A 20356-nucleotide genomic window follows, 5' to 3' on the forward strand; every position below is an offset into this window, starting at 1 on the left:
GATCAGGCATCTTAATCAGATCTCGTCCCACTTGGCAGCATTTGGCCCACATCACATGATCCATTCCTATTTATGTACCTATCCAGTTACATTTTAAACGTGTAAGTGTACACGCTTTCACTACTTTCTCTGGCAGTACACCCACCAGCCTCTGTATGAAAAGGTTTCCCCTCAGGTCCCTTCTAAGACATTTCCCTGTCACCTTCACCCTATGCCGTCTAGTTCTGGACGCCCCTACACTGGGAAAAAGATCTTGTCCAATCAGACTATCCATGCGCCTCAGGACTTTATTAAACGTCTGTCATGTCACCATTCAGTCTCTGACAGTCCGGGGGAAAAGCCTCATCTTGTTCATCAACTCCCTGTAGCTCAAACCCTCAGGTTCCAGATAATCTTTGTAAATCTTTTCTGCACCCTTTCAAGCTTAACAACATCCATCCTTTAAAAGAGTCAACTGATATGTACGCAGTTTTATTAAAGTGGCCTCACCTCCGTCCTGTCCAAGCCCCTCACGCTACCCCTACTCCAATTCTCAATGTTCTGACCGATTAAGACAAGCATGTCAACCACGTTCCTCAATACTCTACCGACCTAAACTCCACTTTCAAGGAACTATGAATCTTCACCCATAGTTCTCTTTGTTAAGCAACATTTCCCAGGGCACTACCCCGCTTTAACTTACCGAAATGTCAAACCTCACCAATATCTAAATTAAACTCCATCTGCCAGTCCTTGGCTCATTGTTGGTCAAGGATCCCGTTATATTCTGAGATAATCTTCTTCACTGTCCACTGAACCAATTTGGTGATGTTATCTGTAAACTTACTAACCATGCCTCCGATAATCACATCAAAGTTGTTTATATCCGTGATAAAAAGCAGTGAGCTCAGCACTGTTTCTTTCAGAACACCGCTGGCCACAGGTCTTCAGTTTGGAAAACAATCCATTTCCTTCAATCCAATTTTGTATCCAATTTGTTAGCTTTTCCTAGATTACATATAATCTAATTTTAGTAATCTGTCTACGATGGGGAACCTTATTATATGCCTTGCTGAAATTTGTGTAAAAATTGTACACCACAGTGTATTCTTCAAACTTCTTTGTCATCTCTTCATAATACTCAATCACATTAATTAGACATGATTTCACAAATCCATATTGACTATCCCTAATCATTCCTTGTCTTTCTAAATAAATGCAAATTCCATCCCTCAGAATCCCCTCCAAGGAACTCCTCGTCTCTGACCTTGGCTGATTGAGTCGATAACTCCCTGCGTTGTTTTGGCTCACTTCTCCCTTTTCTGGCCCCACTCCTCCACTGCCCACAAAAAATAATTATAACTATGTTGGTGATATGGCCAATGATATAGTCCTCAGAGTGTGTCAGGGTCAGTGTTCGGAACAAGTCAGGCAGATTTCTTTAATCTCCTAAAACAACATGTCTATGACCAAAACAAACTATGATGGAAAGTGGAATGACGAGAGGATATTGCAAATATGTACAGTGATATTTCCCTTTGAAAAATACTGAGAAACACACACACACACACACACACACACACAAAGACACACACACAGACACACACGCACACACAGACAGACAGACAGACAGACACACACACACACATACACACACACGTATTGTCGATAACAAACTGAAAAGCAAAATATCTGCAAAGTTAACTTGAAAGAACATTGTCCAAATATGATTCGAACTTATGACCTAAGGTAAAATGAGAGTTTGACCCAAATACTGTTCTATGTGTAGAGTCATCAAGTCCTACAGCATGGAGAGAGGCAGAGAGGCCCTTTGGCTCAAACTCGTCCATGCTGACACAAATATCCAACCACACTAACCTCATTTCCCAGCACTTGGCCAATAGCATTCTCGTCCTTTCCTGTCCATGTACTTGCCCAAATGCCATTTATGTATCCTTAATATAAATGCATCAACCACTTTTGTTGACAGCTCATTCCCTTTGTGTGCCACTCTCTGTGTAAAACAGTTTCCATCAGTTTCCCTTTTATTCTTTCCCCTCTGACCTTAAACTGATGCTCTCCCCTCCTTGATTCCCCAACTCTAGGAAAAAAAGGTTGGGTCCATTCACCCTATCCATGTAAACTTCTATAGCCCCCTCTCCTGTGCTCTAAAGAAAAAAAGTCCTCGCTTGTCCAACCTCTCCCATTAATTCATACTGTTGAGTCCTGGCAACATTTTTATAAATTCCGTCTGCACACATTCCAAATTAAAAACATCCTTCCGATCGCAATGTGACTAAAACTGAACACAACACTACAAGTGCAGCCTCACCAACATCCTGTATAACTATAACATAACTTCCCAACTGCTCTCCTCCATGTCCTGACCGATGCTTGCTAGTGTGGCAAAAGCCTACTTCACTACCATATCTAACTATGACCCCACTTTCAGAGAACGGTGGACCTAAACTCCATGGTCCCTCTGCTCAACTACACTCCTTAAGGTCCTACCAATCAACATGAAACTCCTACCTTGATCTAACGTTGCCAAAATATTCCTCGGCCCACTTCTCCAGTTTGAGCAAGGTCCTGCTGCAATTTGTGATATACTTCCTCATTGTCCACGATACCACCTATCTTAGTGTCATCTTCAAGTTTCCTAGCCATGCCTTGTACATTCGCAAGAATATCATTGATACAGAAAACAAATAGCAACGGGCCCAGCAGCGACCCCTGAGGCACTTCATGTGTCACAGGCCTCCAGTCCACTATTACCCTCTGCTTACTACCATGAAGCCAATTGTATATCTAATTTGCCAGGTCCCTCTGGATTCCATGCGATTCTAACCTTCCAGACCAGCCTATCAGTGGCAACCTTGTCAAAGCCCTTACTGAAAACCACACACTCTATCGCCCTACCCTCATCAACATTCCTGGTCACTTCATCAATGAACTCAAACAAATTTGAGAGGCATGATCTCCCACTCACAAAGCCATGTGATCTTTCCAGTATAAAAACAACTATTAATAATAATTATTAAAATTTATAATATCAAACTAATAAGATATAAAATTAATATCAAACTAATAATAAGATGACACTTTCAGTGAAGAATAAATTAACCATGGTATGTGATATTGGAACGTGCATCATGGGTGAAGGGCAGAATAGATTTTGTACCTGTGTCATTGAACTGTGTTGAAAAAAAGCAAGGGTGACATGGTAGTTCAGTGGCTAGTACTGCTGCCTCATAATGTCATGGATCCGGGTTTGGTTCCAGCTCGGGTGACGCTCTGTATGGAGTTTGCACATTCTCACTGTGTTTGTGTGCGTTTCCTCTGGGTGCTCCATTTTCCATCCACAATCCAAAGATCTACAGGTCAGGTGAATTGGCCATGCTAATTTACCTATAGTGTTATGTGCATTCGTCAGGGGTAAATATAGGGTAGAGGAATGGAACCGGGTGGGTGACTGTTTGGAGGGTCAGTGTGGTCTTGTTGTGCCAGACGGCCTGTTTCCATACTGTAGGGAATCTGTCAAAAAATTATTTCTAAACAAACCTTATATTTCCAAATGCATGCATAGCGCACCCCTCAGAGTCTTCTCAAACAACCTACGTACCACAGATATTAGACTTCCTGGTCTATCGATCCCAGATTTTTCTTTGCTTCTCTTTTTGAATAATGGCACAACATTTGCTAATCTCCAATATTCTGGAACCTAACCTGTTGCTAACGATGATGCAAAAATATCAACCAGGGTTCCCGTAGTTTCTTCTGTAGCCTCTTGCAGTGTTCTTGGATGCATCTGTTTACAACCAGGAGATTAATCCACCTTCATACAGTCTAATGCATCCAACACACCTTCTCCTGTGATATTGACTCACCCCAAGATAACACTACGACTTTTGTCAGCCTCCCAAGGTTCATGTATTACTCCACGGTAAAGACAGAGGAGAAATATTCATTGAGAATCTCGCAAATCTTCAGGACATGCACGTCCATTTTGGACTTTGAGGGGTCATATTCTCATTTAGCTATTCTTTTGACTTTAATATACTTAATGAACCTATTTGGATTCACCCTAATCTTCTCAGCCAAAGCTATCTTGTGCCCCCTTTTCACCCTCCTGATTTCCTTCTTCAGTAAACTCCTGTATCCCCTGTATACCTCCAGGTATTCCCTCGATCCCAGCTGCCTGGACCTGAGCCACGCCTCCTTTTTGCTGGTCAAAGCCTCAATATCTCCTGACATCCGAGGTTCCCTCTTCCTACCAACCTTGCCTTTTACCCTCACAGTAACATATAGACCTTGAACTGTCGACATTTCACTTTTAAAGTCCTCCCACTTGCAGGAGGTCCCTTCACCTGCAAACAAACTCCTCCAACCAACCCCTACAACCTCCTGTCTCATTCCATCAAAATTCGCCTTGCCCCAAGTTTGAACTTTGAACATGTGGACCAATTTTATCCTTCTGCATAACTATTGAAAAATTAATAGAACTATTTTCGCGGGTCCCAGAGGGCTCCCCCATTGTCACCTCAGACACCTGTCCTGCCCTAGATCTTAGAGTAGGTCACGCTTCGTCCCTTCCCGATTTGCACTCTCTACTTACTGCTTGAGGAAACTATTCTGAACACACTTAATAAATTCACCCCATCTCAGTCCTTAATTCTATGTCATTCCCAGTCTATGTTCGGAAAATTAAAATCTCCTACTAATGCAATCCTATTGGCCCTGCTCGTCTCCCCAGTCTGTCGACATATTTTTGTTCCACTAATTCCTCGTTTATTATTTGGGGGCCTATAGTACAATCTAAATCCTATCACCATTCCCTTCTTATTTATTAGCTCCCCAGACAAATCCTCACAGGATGATCCATCAGTTATTTTATCTCTGATTACTGCTGTGTTACTCGCCTTAATCAAAAATGAAACTCTCTGTCCCCTCTTTCCACCATCTCTGTCCCGTATAAAGCACCTGTACCCTGGTACTTTAAGCTGCCTGTGCTGTCCCTCCCTTAGCCATGTATCAGTAATGGCTATAATATCCCAGTCCCACGCAGCGATCCATGTCCACAGTTCATCAGCCTTACCTGTCAGCCATCTTGCATTGAAACAGTTGCGATTTAATCCAACAGGCATTCCTTGCTCCCTGTCGTTGTCTAGCCTGACCTGTCTCTTCATTTTACTGTTTCTGATTACTGAATCTTCTTCCAGCCTCGCACTTGTCTCCCTGCTGTTGAGGATCCCACCACTCCCCAACCCCAGCCAATCTAGTTGAAACCCTCCCTTGCAGCAGTTGCAAACCTGCCTGCTTGGATACTGGTCCCCTTCCAGCTCAGGTACAACTTGTCCTTCCTGAACACACCACCTTGCCCCACAAAAGATCCCAGTAATCCAAAAATCTTTGCCCCCTGCACCAATTCTTTAGCCACCCCTTCATCTACCATATCCTCCTATTCTTACCCTCACTAGCACGGAGAACTGGAAGTAAACTGGATATTACCGTGCATTTTATCCTTTTCCGTAGCTCTCCACAATCACTCTGTAGGATGTCATCACTATTTCTACCTGTGTCATTCTGTCCTTTGTACCAATGTGCACAATGACTTCTGGCTGCTTCCCGCTCCCACCACCCTCCCCCTACTCCCGGTGAGAACGTTCTGCAGCCACTCTGAGACATCCTGGACCCTGGGCATGTGGGAGGCTACACACCATTCCGGATTCCCATTTGCTGCCACAGAATCTCCTGTCTGTTCACTATCGAGTCGAATAATTACTTCTGTTGTTATTCTACTTGCACAGCCTTCTGACAATGGTATTTCTTCATGAAACAGTTGAATTTGGCTGAATTGTTTTGCTTCAGGTAATGGGGAGATTCCAATGAATCCTCATCAGGTTTCCTCCATTAGTGGGAAAGACGACTGGGCTTTTTTTCACTCCCACACATTGCTGTGATGAGCGATTGGGAAGCAGAAAGTGAGCAATAGAATGTTTCTCCACAGATAGGCTATATTTTCCATCTGTAAGTTAAATCAGTAACGTTTCCAGTCCCACACTGGACTCTGTGAGCTCTTCTTGAACATTGTCCGAACTATATGACTCCATAACATTCTCGACTCCAGGTCAGTGTGTTATTGCAGAATCAATTCATTCACAATAAATGGTCCTACTTGTTTTGAAGATGTATTACTATGTGCTTGTATAATGTAAAAATAAGCGTTTCATGTCTTCACAAAGTCTGTGTTAAAATGAATATTCTTAAACATGTACAGTAATTGCTGGAAAAGCTCAGCTTGTCTGTCAGAATATGTGGGAAGAGAATTCACAGTTCAATTTTACTGTCCAATGACCTTTCCTTTGAAACTGACTTATTCTTAAATTATTTCCCCAGTTTTATTCTCCCACACCATAAGAAATGTCCATCCAGTATTCACCAACTACACTCTTCTCCAGATCTTATATGGTCAATAAACCATCCCTCATTCTCAGGCCTAACTGTTAATTCTTCAGAACGTAATGTCTTCATCCCAAGAATGCATAAAGAGAAACATCTTTGAGACATTTCGAAAGCAATTTTTATTTCAGTTTAGGCAGTTATAACTACACATTATACAACAGATGTAATCTCAGCAATGCCCTGTACTGATGCAAAAAACATCACTAAGATCATACCCAACACCCCTTGCACGAAACAGGATCATGACATTTACCTTCCAAATCACTTGCTACATCTTCAGGTTAATTTGATATGATTCATGTACTACGACCCACAAATCTCTCTGTAACACTGAGTTCTGCATTCTCCTTGCAGTTAAATAAATTTCTGCTGTTTCGTCTTTTCCACAAAACAGAAAATTTCCATCGCATATATATTGTACTGTTTTTGTTTTCTGCTGAAGCTTTGCTCACAGACATCCTCTGTCTTTATGCCATTGCTTGTTCTGCCTTCCCCTGTCTGTATCCCATTGCAGATGCTCTGCCTCCCCCCCTCTGTATCCCATTGCTGATGCTCTGCCCTCCCCTGTCTGTATCCCATTGCAGATGCTCGGCCCTCCCCCTGTCGTATCACATTGCTGATGCTCTGCCTCCCCCCGAATGTATCCCATTGCTGATGCTCTGCCCTCCCCTGTCTGTGTCCCATTGCTGATGCTCTGCCTCCCCCCGTCTGTATCCCATTGCTGATGCTCTGCCCTCCCCTGTCTGTATCCCATTGCAGACGCTCGGCCCTCCCCCTGTCAGTATCAAATTGCAGATGCTCTGCCCTCCCCTGTCTGTATCCCATTGCAGACGCTCTAACCTTCCCCGTCTGTATCCCATTACAGACGCACTGCCTTCAGCTGTCTGTATCGCATTGTAGATGCTCTCCCCTCCCCTGTCTGTATCCCATTGTGGACGCTCTTCTCTCCCCCTGTCTGTATCCCATTGTAGACACTCTGCTCTTCCCCTATCTGGATCCCAATGCAGGTGCTCTGCCCACCCCATCTGTATCCCACTGTAGACGTTATGCCACCCCTGCCTATATCCCACTGCAGAAGCTCTGACCTCACCCATCAGTATCCCATTACAGGCACTCTTCCCTCCCCCGACTGTATCCCATTTCAGACGCTCTGCCCCTGCCCTGTCTCTATCCCATTGCAGACGGTCCGACCTCCCCTGTCTATATCCCATTGCAGACGCTCTCCCCTCCCCCTGTCTGTATCCCATTGCAGACGCTCTCCCCTCCCCCTGTCTGTATCCCATTGCAGACACTCTACCCTTCCCCTATCTGTATCCCATTGCAGACGCTCTCCCCTCCCCCTGTCTGTATCCCATTGCAGACGCTCTCCCCTCCCCCTGTCTGTATCCCATTGCAGACGCTCTCCCCTCCCCCTGTCTGTATCCCATGGCAGACGCTCTCCCCACCCCCTGTCTGTATCCCATTGCAGACACTCTACCCTTCCCCTGTCTGTATCCCATTGCAGACGCTCTCCCCTCCCCCTGTCTGTATCCCATTGCAGACGCTCTTCCCTTCCCCTGTCTGTATCCCATTGCAGACGGTCCGACCTCCCCTGTCTGTATCCCATTGCAGACGCTCTCCCTTCCCCTGTCTGTCTCCCATCGCAGACACTCTGCCCTTCCCCTGTCTATATCCCATTGCAGACGGTCCGACCTCCCCTGTCTGTATCCCATTGCAGACGCTCTCCCTTCCCCTGTCTGTATCCCATTGCAGACGCTCTACCCTTCCCCTGTCTGTCTCCCATCGCACACGCTCTTCCCTCCCCTGTCTCTATCCCATTGCAGAGGTGCATCCCTCCCCCAGTCCGTCTCCCATTGCAGACACACTGCCCTTCCTTGTCTGTATCCCATTGTAGACGCACTGCCCTCACTCTGCCCTCCGCTGTCTGTATCCCATTGCAGACAGTCTTCCCTCCACTGTCTGTATCCCATTGCAGACGCTCTGCCCTCTCCCCGTCTGTCTCCAATTGCAGGTGATCTGTCCTTCCACTGTCTGCATTCCCTTGCAGACGCTCTACCCTCCCCCTGTCTGTATCCCATTGCAGACTCTCTGTCTCCATTTGACATCTTATTGAATGACTAGCCTTGTGCATGAGCAAATTGAGCTCCATCTCCTTCATCCGGTTCATTAGAATAGATTGTAATTTGTTGATGATCTCATACAGATCCCTGAAGAATTCCACTCGTTACAGCTTTCCAAACACAAAATGAGTAATGATCTATACTCTGCATTTCTTGACAGCTACCTAGGGCTCACCCTCTTCTGCATAACAGCCTGGGATGGTTATAGGGCGTCCCCCTGTGTGGTAATTTACTGAATACTTCATTCTGTTTGGTGGGGTCTGTTTGGTGCAGCCCATCTTGCCGCAGACGCATTTAGGCGCAGAATTATTTCAGCGCGGCTCATATGTATTCCTTTTCAGGCTTAGATAAAAGCATTAATCAAAACAATAAAAATAAAAATAATGTTTATCGCCTTTAGTAAAAATGTTAAAAAGACACCTGAGTAAGTATAACATTGACTCATAGTTTTATTTCTGAGCTAAAATGATAATCGGTCTTGCATTTATTCCGATTGAAAACATTCATGAAGCTATTGAACATTTGACTGATACGCTTCCAGATGAACTGCAACCGCTGCTGGACTGGTTCGAGGATAACTATGGAGGTAGAAGATTACGCAGTGGAAATGGTCGGCGTTCACCCCTTTTTCCAGTTGGAATGTGGAATTTATATGAAAGAACTCTAAACAATGAGAACAAAACAGACAATAATGCAAAAGCTGCCCACAGGAGATGACAATGCAAACTTGATGTGGAACATCCAGTTATTTGGAAATATATTGACAGTTTACCAAAGGTTCAGAGAGGAAGGGACCTTTACGATGAGCATTTCATAGCAGGGCACGATAGTCCGTTGAAATTAAAGAAGCAGATGCTAGAATACAAACACTCGTAAGAAGATTTAGTGAGAGAAATGATGTCGAGTATTTACGAGGATTGCCCATAATTTTGAATGAATGTAATGTTTTAAATTTTTCGTAATGAACTTATATCGTTTACTTTTTTTCTTTTTAACATTTTTACTGAAGAGAAGAAACATTATTTTTATTTTTAGTCTTTCATTAATGCTGTTAACTAAGCCTGAAAAGTGAGAGAGATTTGATTGGAACTGCCAGCGAGTTTCAATTGAGAATTGCTCTTTACTGAACATTGATACTTACTTGGTTGGTGGGACGTCGATGTTTCAGAATCTCCACACAAGGTGTCCTGGTCGTCTCTGGCTTTTTGAAGGATCCTCCCCAAATGTCGAGGTAGACAGTGAGGGAACGGATGTCGGGCACTCTACTTAGTTACAGCATCTGTAAGCCGCCCTCTCTCTCTCTCTCGCCTCCCTATCCCTCTCTTTCACCCCCTCCCTCTCTCTCTCACCCACTCTCTCTCTCGCCCCCTTCACTCTCTCGTCCCCCTCCCTCACTCTCTCGTCACCCTCCCTCTCTCACTCGTCCCCCTCCCTCTCTCTCTCGTCACCTCCCTCTCTCTCTTCCGCCCCCTCCCTCTCTATCTCGCCACCTCCCACTCTCTCTCGCCCTCTCACACTCTCTCTTGCACCCTCCCTCTCTCCCTCTCCCTATCTCTCTTTCCCCTTCCTCTCTCTCTCTTTCCCCTCACTCTTTCTCTCACCCCCACCCTCTCTCTCTCTCACCCCCTCCCTCTCTCTCTCTTGCCCCCTCTCTCTCGTCCCTCTCTCTCTCTTGCCACCCTCCAACTCTCTCTCGACCACCTTTCTAACTCGCTGCCCTCTCTTTCTCTCGCCCCCCTCTTTCGCCCGCGCCCTCTCTCTCTCGCCCGCCGCCCCTCTCACACCCCCTTCCTCTCTCTCTCTCGCCCCCTTCCCTCTCTCTCTCTCTCTCGCCTCCCTATCCCTCTCTTTCACCCCCTCCCTCTCTCTCTCACCTACTCTCTCTCTCGCCCCCTTCACTCACTCGTCCCCCTCCCTCTCTCTCTCGTCACCTCCCTCTCTCTCTTCCGCCCCCTCCCTCTCTCTCTCGCCACCTCCCACTCTCTCTCGCCCTCTCACACTCTCTCTCGCACCCTCCCTCTCTCCCCCCTCCCTATCTCTCTTTCCCCTTCCTCTCTCTCTCTTTCCCCTCACTCTTTCTCTCACCCCCACCCTCTCTCTCTCTCACCCCCTCCCTCTCTCTCTCTCTTGCCCCCTCTCTCTCTCGTCCCTCTCTCTCTCTTGCCACCCTCCAACTCTCTCTCGATCACCTTTCTAACTCGCCGCCCTCTCTTTCTCTCGCCCCCCCTCTTTCGCCCTCTCACACTCTCTCTCGCACCCTCCCTCTCTCCCCCTCCCTATCTCTCTTTCTCCTTCCTCTCTCTCTCTTTCCCCTCACTCTTTCTCTCACCCCCACCGTCTCTCTCTCTCACCCCCTCCCTCTCTCTCTCTTGCCCCCTCTCTCTCTCGTCCCTCTCTCTCTCTTGCCACCCTCCAACTCTCTCTCGACCACCTTTCTAACTCGCCGCCCTCTCTTTCTCTCGCCCCCCCCTTTCGCCCGCGCCCTCTCTCTCTCGCCCGCCGCCCCTCTCACACCCCCTTCCTCTCTCTCTCTCGCCCCCTTCCCTCTCTCTCTCGCCCCCCTCTCTCACTCGCCCCCTCCCTCCCTCTCTCGCTCCCCTCCCTCTTTCTCGCCCCCCTCTCTCTCTCGCCCCCTCCCTCTCTCTCTCACCCCATCCCTCTCTCTCACACCCTCTCCCTCTCTCTCACCCCCCTCTCCCCCCCTCTCTCTCCCGCCCACCTCTCTCTCTCGCCCCCTGCCTCTCTCTGTATCACCCCACCCTCTCTCGTCCCGCACCCCCCTCTCTCACCTCTCCCTCTCTCTCTCACCCACCCACCTGTCTCTCTTGCCCGCCGCCTCTCTCTCTCACCCTTCTCCCTTTCTCTCTCGCACGTCCCTCTCTACCTCGCTCCCCTCCCTCTCTCTTACCTCTTCCTTCGCTCTCTTGCTCCCCCCTCTCTGTCGCCCGCCCTCCCTCACGCTCTCGCTGCTCCCTCTCTCTCTCTCAACCACCCACCTCTCTCTCTCTTGCCCATCCCCTCTCTCTCTCTCTCCCATGCCTCTTCCTTTCTCTCTCGCCCCTCTCTCTCACCTCCACTTAGTGGAGCTGCTGGGGATGGTTTGCAGAAGGTTGTGCTGTGAGCTGCCTCAGATATTTCGGAAAACCTGATGATTTGGTGACGCAACTCTGAATGGAACATGGGGACTGTAGTTACAGCATCTGGGTCTGCAACATGAACAACAAATGGAGCAGAGGCTACAGAGAGGGGAAGCTCTGAAACCACAGAGTGAGTGTGTGTGGGGAAAGGGACATGCCGTATTTGCCTGTGCCTTAGTCTGGACGAGTACACATTCTCACTCTCCCCGTTACATACACTGATGCACAATCTCCCTATCTGCCCTCACACACATTCACACTGCCCCTCTCTCACGATCCACACATGCACTCCACTCTGTCAACACACACGGATGAACACAGACCGGCTCTCTCTCTCCCTCCCGCACACACACGCACAATCCACCTCACTCTCTCTCACATACAGAATGGGTGTCTCTCACTCCCCTTCACGCAGACACGCCCTCCCTCCCACACATACACACGCGCGCTACTCCTACTTTGTAAATAAAACCAGTCTGACTCCAGGGCAAGACACAGACAGAGTCCAAACAAGGCCTCAAGCTGAGAATACATTATCTGACCGCAACTGTTACTTCATTTACATCGATAGTACCTGAAGGTGTCCCCAGGTAGTGACTTGAAATAAATTCTGTGATTTGCATTTTAATCAATCAAACCCGCCTCTCCATTCTGACTGATTAAGTACTTAAGAGCCATCTTAGGTGTGTACAATTCATGTGCATGACTTGTACAACCCTTTGATCTTGGCTAAAGGTGGCTGGAAGTGAAGACTTTACGGTGGAACCGTTGATGAAGAACAGTGGAAGGCTTTCAAAACAATTTTTCAACGTTCCCAGCAACAGCATATAATGGTGAAATGGAAGGACTGTCGCAAAAGGGTAATCTACCATGAACGTCCCAGGTAATAAGGGAGGCTATCAAATTAAAATAAATGGCATAAATAATGGCAACGACCAGTGGGAAAGTAGAAGATTGGGAAAACTTTAAATGTCAAAATAATGTCAAAACCGTTAACTTTTTTGTTGCTTTATTTTGACATTTATCAAGACACATCCGATAGGTTACAAGAGTAAACTACCACAGAATATAAAGACAGATAGCAAAATATTCTATAAATATACAAAACGAAATGAATGGCTAAGGTAAGCAATTGTCCTTTAGAATGTGAGAAGTGGGATCCAGTAATGAGATATGAGGAAATGGACAAGGAATTGAAGAGTTATTTAGTTGGTCTACACAATGAAGAACACTAATAACATGTCAGTAATTGTCAAAGACAGGAAGGTAAGTGAGTACCTGGAAACAACCATTCCCAAGAGAGAGATAGTGTTGGGCAAGCTCATGGAGCCAAAGGTAGATAAGTCTCCTGGCCCTGATGGAATGTATCCCAAGGTACTAACAGAGGTGATGAGAGAAATAACAAATGCACTTTTGGAAATTTTTCTGATTTCACTGGACTCTGATACAATTCCAGCAAATTGGAAAACAGGAGTACAGACACCACTGTTTAAAAAGGGAGATAGACAACATGAGGGGAATTATAGACTGGTTAGCCGAACATCTGTAGGAGAAAATATTTCAATCTGTAATCAAGGAATAAATGGCAATGCATCTTGATAGAAATTGTCCCGTTGGGGAGACACAGTGTTGGTTAATGAAAGGCAGGCCACGTGTAACTAACCTACTGGAATTCTATGAAGACATTACAACTACAGGAGCCCAGTAGGTGTGGTGTACTGAGATTTCCAAAAGACATTCAATATAGTGACGCCAAAAAGGCTGCTGCGTAAGGTGTGGCATTACGGGCAATGTATTAGCATGGAGAGAGGCTTGGTGAACTAACATGAAGCAACGAGTGGGAATGCATGATTGTTTTTCTGGTTGCTGATCAGTGACGAGTGGAGTGCCTCAGGGATCAGTGCTGGGACTGCAATTATTCACAGCTTACATAGATAATTTGGAGTAGGGGAGCACGTGTAGTGTCTCAAAGGTTGCAGATGATACTAACATGACTGGCAGAGTAAAATGTGGAGAGGATGGTTAAACTTTACAAAGGGACATAAAGAGTTGAAGTGAGTGGGTCAAGGTCTGGCAGATGGAGTGCAATTATAATAAATGTAAAATCATCCATTTTGGTAGGACAAATACTAAAGAGGACTCTTATTTGAATTGTTTAAAAAATGCAGCATGCTCTTGTGCAAAGGGACCTGGGTGTCCTTGTGCATGAATCACAGAAGCTGGTCTGTAGGGACAACAGGTAATTAACAAGGCAAATTGAATTTTGCAAAAGGGATTGAGTGTAAAAGTAGGGAGTTATGTTGCAGATTTAAAGGGTGCTGAGGAGACCACACCTGTAGTATGTGCAGTTTTGGTCTCCCCGTCTGAGAAAGGAAATACTAGCACTACAATGTATGCAGAGGAGGCTCGTTAGGTTGGTTTCAGAGGTGAGGGGTTTGGTTATGAGGAGAGACTGAATACATTGGAATTATACATTGATTGGAATTTGAAAGAATGAGGGAGGAAGGAATAGAAACATTTATAATTGTGAAGGGAGTAGGTACGATAGAAATATAAAGGATGATTCCAGAAGCATGTGAAATTAGATAACAGGGCAAAGCCTCAAAACTATATGGAGCAGATTTAGGACTGAATTGAGAAGGAACGTCTTGACCAAGAAGCTTGTGAACCTGTAGAATTCTTGAGGATTTGTCATTGAATGTGTTTGAACTCAGAGATAATTGTTTGAAGATTGAAGGAATGATGGATTATGGTGAGTGGGCGGGTAAGTGGAGCTGAGGCTATGAAATGATCAGCCATTATCTTATTGAATGGTGGCGCAGGCTTGAAGGGCCCGATGGCCTACTCCTGCTCCTAGTTTGTACGTTCTTATGTAATGGGTCAACATGAAATGGGAATTATATTTGACAAACTGACTGGTAGATGCATACAGAAAAGAAATGGATGCAATGCATTTACATTTTCAGAAAGATCTTGATAAAGACTATGGCCGAGTGTGCAAACTCAAATGTTACGGCATTGGGACTAAAATATGAACATGATTTTAGAATTGGAGAACTGACACGAAACAGTGAACAGGAATAAAACAATCTGTTTTGAAGTTGAAGGATCATGGCCTGTCGTAGGGATTAGTGATTGTGACACTGCTATTCTCAATGCATTCCATCATTTAGTTGAGGAAATCAAATGCAATATTTCTCAGTCTGCTGACAGCACGAAATGATGTCGGATTGTTAGTGGGTGAGGAGGACTTTTAAAAAAAAGCTCCAAGGTGATTGAGACAAGTGGAGTGAATGGGCAAATATGTGGCAGATGAAGATCAATGGGGGTGGATGTGATGGTGCGTACTTTGATAGGTACAATAGAACAGCAACCTATCATTTCAAAAGGGATTGTATGAAACATGTTGGTCTTTAAAGGGATTTATGTTCTTTCTTTTTTTTCCTGTTGCGCAGCCCTCCGAGGTCACTGCAGGGTAGTGAGTTCTGAACCCAGAAGTCAATACTGGGAATGGCATTGGCACGCTGACCAGTGTACACAAAGCCACCAAGTGGGGAGCTGTGTAACATTTAAAAGGATCTGTATTTCCTTGTACACCAGTCACTGAAAGCAATATTGCAAGAGCAGAAAGCAGGCAGGAAGATAAATGGTGTGTTGACCTTAATTTCTAGGGGATTGACTGACAGAAGTAAGGGTGTCTTACTGCAGCTGTACAGGGCCTCGGTGAGAGCCCATCTCGAACATTGTGCAGTATTGTGTGCAGTACTGGTCTCCTTACCTAATCAGTGACAAACCTGACATTGAGGGAGTGCAGTGAAGGATGACCAGACTGATCTCTGGAATGACAGGCTTGTTGTGAGAGTAGAGTTTGGGGCGTTTAGGCCTGTGTTCAATGGGCTTCAGGAAAATGAGTGGAGATCTCAGTGAAACATATAAAACTATAACAGTGTGAGACATATTGGAAGATGATAATTCCCCGGCCTGGGACGTCTAAAACAAGAGGCCACAGTATTATCTACAAGCAGGCTACTCTGCATTGAGATGAGAATAAATGTCTTCACTCAGTGACTTGTGACTCTGGGAATTTCTCTCCCAGATAAACTGTGGAACACAAGGCACTGAATATGAATAAGGATTTCTCGACACGAAAGGGAGCGGGAGGCATCTGGAGTATGGCTATCACAAGCTCTCAGACGTTAGGAAGGAGGCCTCTGCAGGGTCAACAGAAATGTGTTTCCCATTCCCTTTTCCGATACTGAGGCTGGTGCCGGGAATTCTGTCAGTTTTATCCTTACAAACTTCAGAGCAGTTTGATACAATTTTGTGTCCTACTTTGCCGTTTTCGAGACCATTGAAACGTTTATCACATGCATGTGTGTATAGAGTATCGTTTAGGCCAGACCAGAAATGCATGGAATTCACCAGGCCAGTATTCATTTCCTGAATGTACATTGATGAAGCAAATTGGAGTTTGCAATTGGCATTGATTTCAGCATCATCGTGACTGATACCAGATTTTAGATCTCGATATGTTGTTAATTGCTATTAAATTCCATCAGTTGCCAGGGCATTAGCCTGGTCTGGATTAGTAATCCAGTGATATTTCCACAACAGCACCATCTCCACGTAGGGACCTATTGGAAACCACACTGAGCTGGTTATTTCTGTGCGGTTTGACAGATCTGTCCAAAAGAATTTTTACAAGTTTAACTATCGTGATGTGACTGAGGGGGTGGCAAATGGTCAGATTGTAATTATTCTCCTCTTCGAGGACTGGACATAGTTGAGTAATTTTCCACATTGCCAAGAAGATGTCAGAGTTGGAGCTGGAAAGAAACAGCTTCCTCCAGGGACACGGTTGTTATGCATCAAAGTCTTCACTCCTGTTGCAGGAATCGTGTCAGGTCCCTTTGCCCTTGTCGTATCTACTGTGTTCAGCTGTTTCTTCATGTCGCTTGAAGCAAGTCGAATTGATTGAAGACTGGCATCTGTGATTCTGTGGGCATCATGGCGAGGGTGAGGTGGATCATCCACTCAACACGTCTGGCGGAGTATCTTGCCAAAAATACATCATTATCTTTTACACTGATGTACAGGACTGTTCCATTATTTAGGATGGCGATAATAGTGGAGCCCTCTCCTCCATGAAATTGTTTAACCGTCCATCACCATTTATGGCTAGATGTGACAGTACTGTTGTTTTGTTGGTGTTGGGATCATTACACCCTCTCTATCACATGTTATTGCTGCAGTTTGGAATGCAGACAGTTAGTTATGGTAGCTTTAACGGGTTGTCATCAGGTTTAGGTACACACGATTGGGACACTGGCACGTTCACCTATACATCAATGAACCATAGATCAACTTGGTTGGAATGATCGACTGAGGGATTATGCCAGGAAAAACATTACAGATTGTGCTTGAATTTAATTCTGTTTCTGCTGCTGCTGTGGTCTGCAGAACCACATCTATGTCAGGAATTCTCTATTTAAGAAAGTTTGGAGAGTTAGATCATTTAAAATATCTGCAGATGAGATTTGACTTGGAAATCAATTGAATGCAATGGAAGACTAGTGATGAAGGAGGAGTGAAAAAGTCATACACTCTTAGAATCATATAATATGCAAACAGACATTTTGGCTCAACTCGTCCATACTCACCTGTTTTCCTAAACTGAATGATTACTATTTTTCTTCTTTAGGCACACACCCCTCCAAAACTTTGGTATTCATGTACACGTCCAATTGTCTTTCAAATGTTGTAACTGTACTCCCCAATGCTACTTCCTCTGAAAACTCGCTACCTTTACACACCACGCTCTGTGAGAAACAACTGTCCCTTAGATCTCTTTTAAATGTCTTCTCTCTCACCTTAAACCTATCCTGTCTGGTTCTGGACACACCCACCCGGAGGAAATGTTCTTGTCTATTTATCCTATCCATGCCTCTCATGATGTAATAAAGGTCACCTCTCCGCCTCCAACGGAAAAGGAACAAAATCCCAGCCTATCCTTATATCTCAAAACCTGCCATCTCCGTCACATCATTTTAAATCCTTTTGTCCCCTTCTCAGTTTATAACATTCTTCCAATAGCAGGACAACAAGAATTGCTTCAAATGTGGCCTGACCATTCTCTTGTAGAGCCACAACATGATGTGCTAATTCCTATACTCAATGCACTGACCGATGGAAGTCAGCTTGCATTATGCCTTATTCACTGTCCTGTCAATCTGCGACTCCACTTTCACGGAACTATGTACCTGGACCCTGGATGTCTCTGTTTGACAACGCTCCCCAGCGCGATACCATTTTCTGAATAAATCCTACACTCGTTTGTCTAACAAAATGCAACATCTCGCATTTATCTGCATGAAGATCCATCAGCCAATCCTCAGCCCACTTGTCAAGTAGATCAAGATATCTTTGTTCCCTAAGATAGCCTTCTTCACTGTCCACCATAAGTCCAATTTTGGGGGTTTCATCTCCAAATTACTATCCACGGTTCCAATGTTCTCATCCAAACCATTTACAAAAACCATGAACAACAGCAGCCTGGTCCTTGTGGAACAACGCTGGACACAGGCCTCCAATTCGAACAGCAAATCTCTCCCAGCACCCTCTGTCTCCTACAGTCAAGTCAGTTTTGTATCTAATTGGATAGCTGTCCCTGATCTCCTGTGATCTAACCTTATTAAACAGACTACCATGTGGAACTTTGTTGGGCCTCACTAAGGTCCACGTAGACAACGCATGTTGCTTTACCTTCATCTATCTTCCTGGTCACCTCTTCAAAACCTCCAATCTAGTTTGTGAGACATGGATTCCCAGACATAAAGCCGTGCTGAATATCCCTAATCAGCCCTTGCCTTTCCAAATGCATGTAAATCCTGCCTCTCAGAATCTCCTACAAACACTTCTCCACCCTTGACATCAAACTCACTGGTATGTAGATCCCTGGGTTTTCTTTGCAGCCAAATTACAAATAATGTAACAACATTAGCTGTCTTCTTGTCCTCCAGGACCTCAACCGTGGCTGTCAATGATAAGAAAGTCAAGAGAACTTCAGATTTCGTAAACCAGAAATTAAGACAGAAATGTGCTGGAAAAGCTCTGCAGGTCTGGCAGCATCTGTGCAGAGAAATCCGATTTAATATGTTACAACACGGGCGAAACCTTGCCCCCTCCCCCACTATCTCCACCACCCCACGCTAATTTAAACTTGAAACACAGAAAAGATTTAGCGCATGCTGTTATGTGTAAAAATTCGGAAGGTCAATAACCATCCTGAAGGTCACTATTTAAAGCAAAAATTAACACTTTTTAAAATAAGTCTAACAGGGAATAATTAACTAACAACTTTTTGCAACTCCTTTCTCTGACCAATCTTTTACTTACTCTTCTATAATACTGGTCCGATAATCCCCCCACCCCACCCATCCCCAATTAAGATATACCAAAACAATATAATTTCAGAACCAGCCAGCTGTCGAATATTCTCTTTGTATCGTCCTCTGTCTTCGCTTCTTCTCCTTAGAGTTTCTGTGTCACAGGTCATTGATAAACAAAGGTACATTTCGGAGAGCTATTCTCCGGTCAGTCTGCCGATGTTGGTGGTGTGACAGTTCTCCCCTAACTGGTCAATTTTCTTTTCAGCTTTCTATCCCAAATCATCGGGTAATTTCCTTTTTTTATAATATTGCCAAATTCCAAATTTAAACTCGATTGTAGTTTAGCTTCTTGGGACATAATTTAAATGGATTGATCAAATTTGATTTTATTTTTTGTCTCATAGCAACGCAGGTACTGCAAGCTGCTGGACCACATGTTACATTGTAAATTTTCCAGAACTCACTGTGCTTGGAAATCCTTCAACTCTCTTAAAGGTACAATACCCTTTACACATTCATAACCCCTTCTCTCTCAAAAAAGAACAATCATAATGAAAATACGGTCTCATTTGTTTTTCTATTCTTTCAACACATTACCATAACATACAGATAACCTAAATCTAAGTTAACCTTAACTTCTTCCCCTTTACCTATATTTAACATTGGATAATTACAAATCTCGTTTAATCGTTATCAGTTAGATTTGTGAGAACGCATCTGAGATTACATACTTCCGACACGCTACGTGTACGATTTTTAAATTAAAAGTCTGTAACATAAGACTCCAATGAAATAGTCTTAAAAGCGTTCAAAGAATGTAAGCAGATTGGGCTCCATGTACACAACCATCTACAACACTCTGTTTGTGAGTACACATTAAAATGTTATAAGGCTAGTACCAAACTCAATAGTCATTTCCCAATCGTGGAATATTTTCTCTGGTGGATGCTGAGCTTCTTTGAAACGGACGATCCCATATCATGGCAGTGCAGCTCCAGCTCCTATGTCACTCAAATTGACGGCAACTTTGAAATGTTTTCAAGCGTTGGTGTAGCTGAAACTGGTTTGGTGCTCAATATTTCTTTTTAATGGTCGAATGCCTCCTGGCATTGTTCTGTCATCCAATACTTTGTGTTTTTCTTCAGCAAGTCGGTTAACGGTGCCACTACACTGCTGACATTTGAAACAAACTTCCGACAGAATCCCGCTGACTCCGAAGGAGCGAAGCATCTTTTTCTTCGAGGTTGGCCATGGAAATTCCTCGGTTGTT

Source organism: Chiloscyllium punctatum, chromosome 50 (assembly GCF_047496795.1).
Source record: "Chiloscyllium punctatum isolate Juve2018m chromosome 50, sChiPun1.3, whole genome shotgun sequence".
In the NCBI taxonomy this organism is placed as follows: Eukaryota; Metazoa; Chordata; class Chondrichthyes; order Orectolobiformes; family Hemiscylliidae; genus Chiloscyllium; species Chiloscyllium punctatum.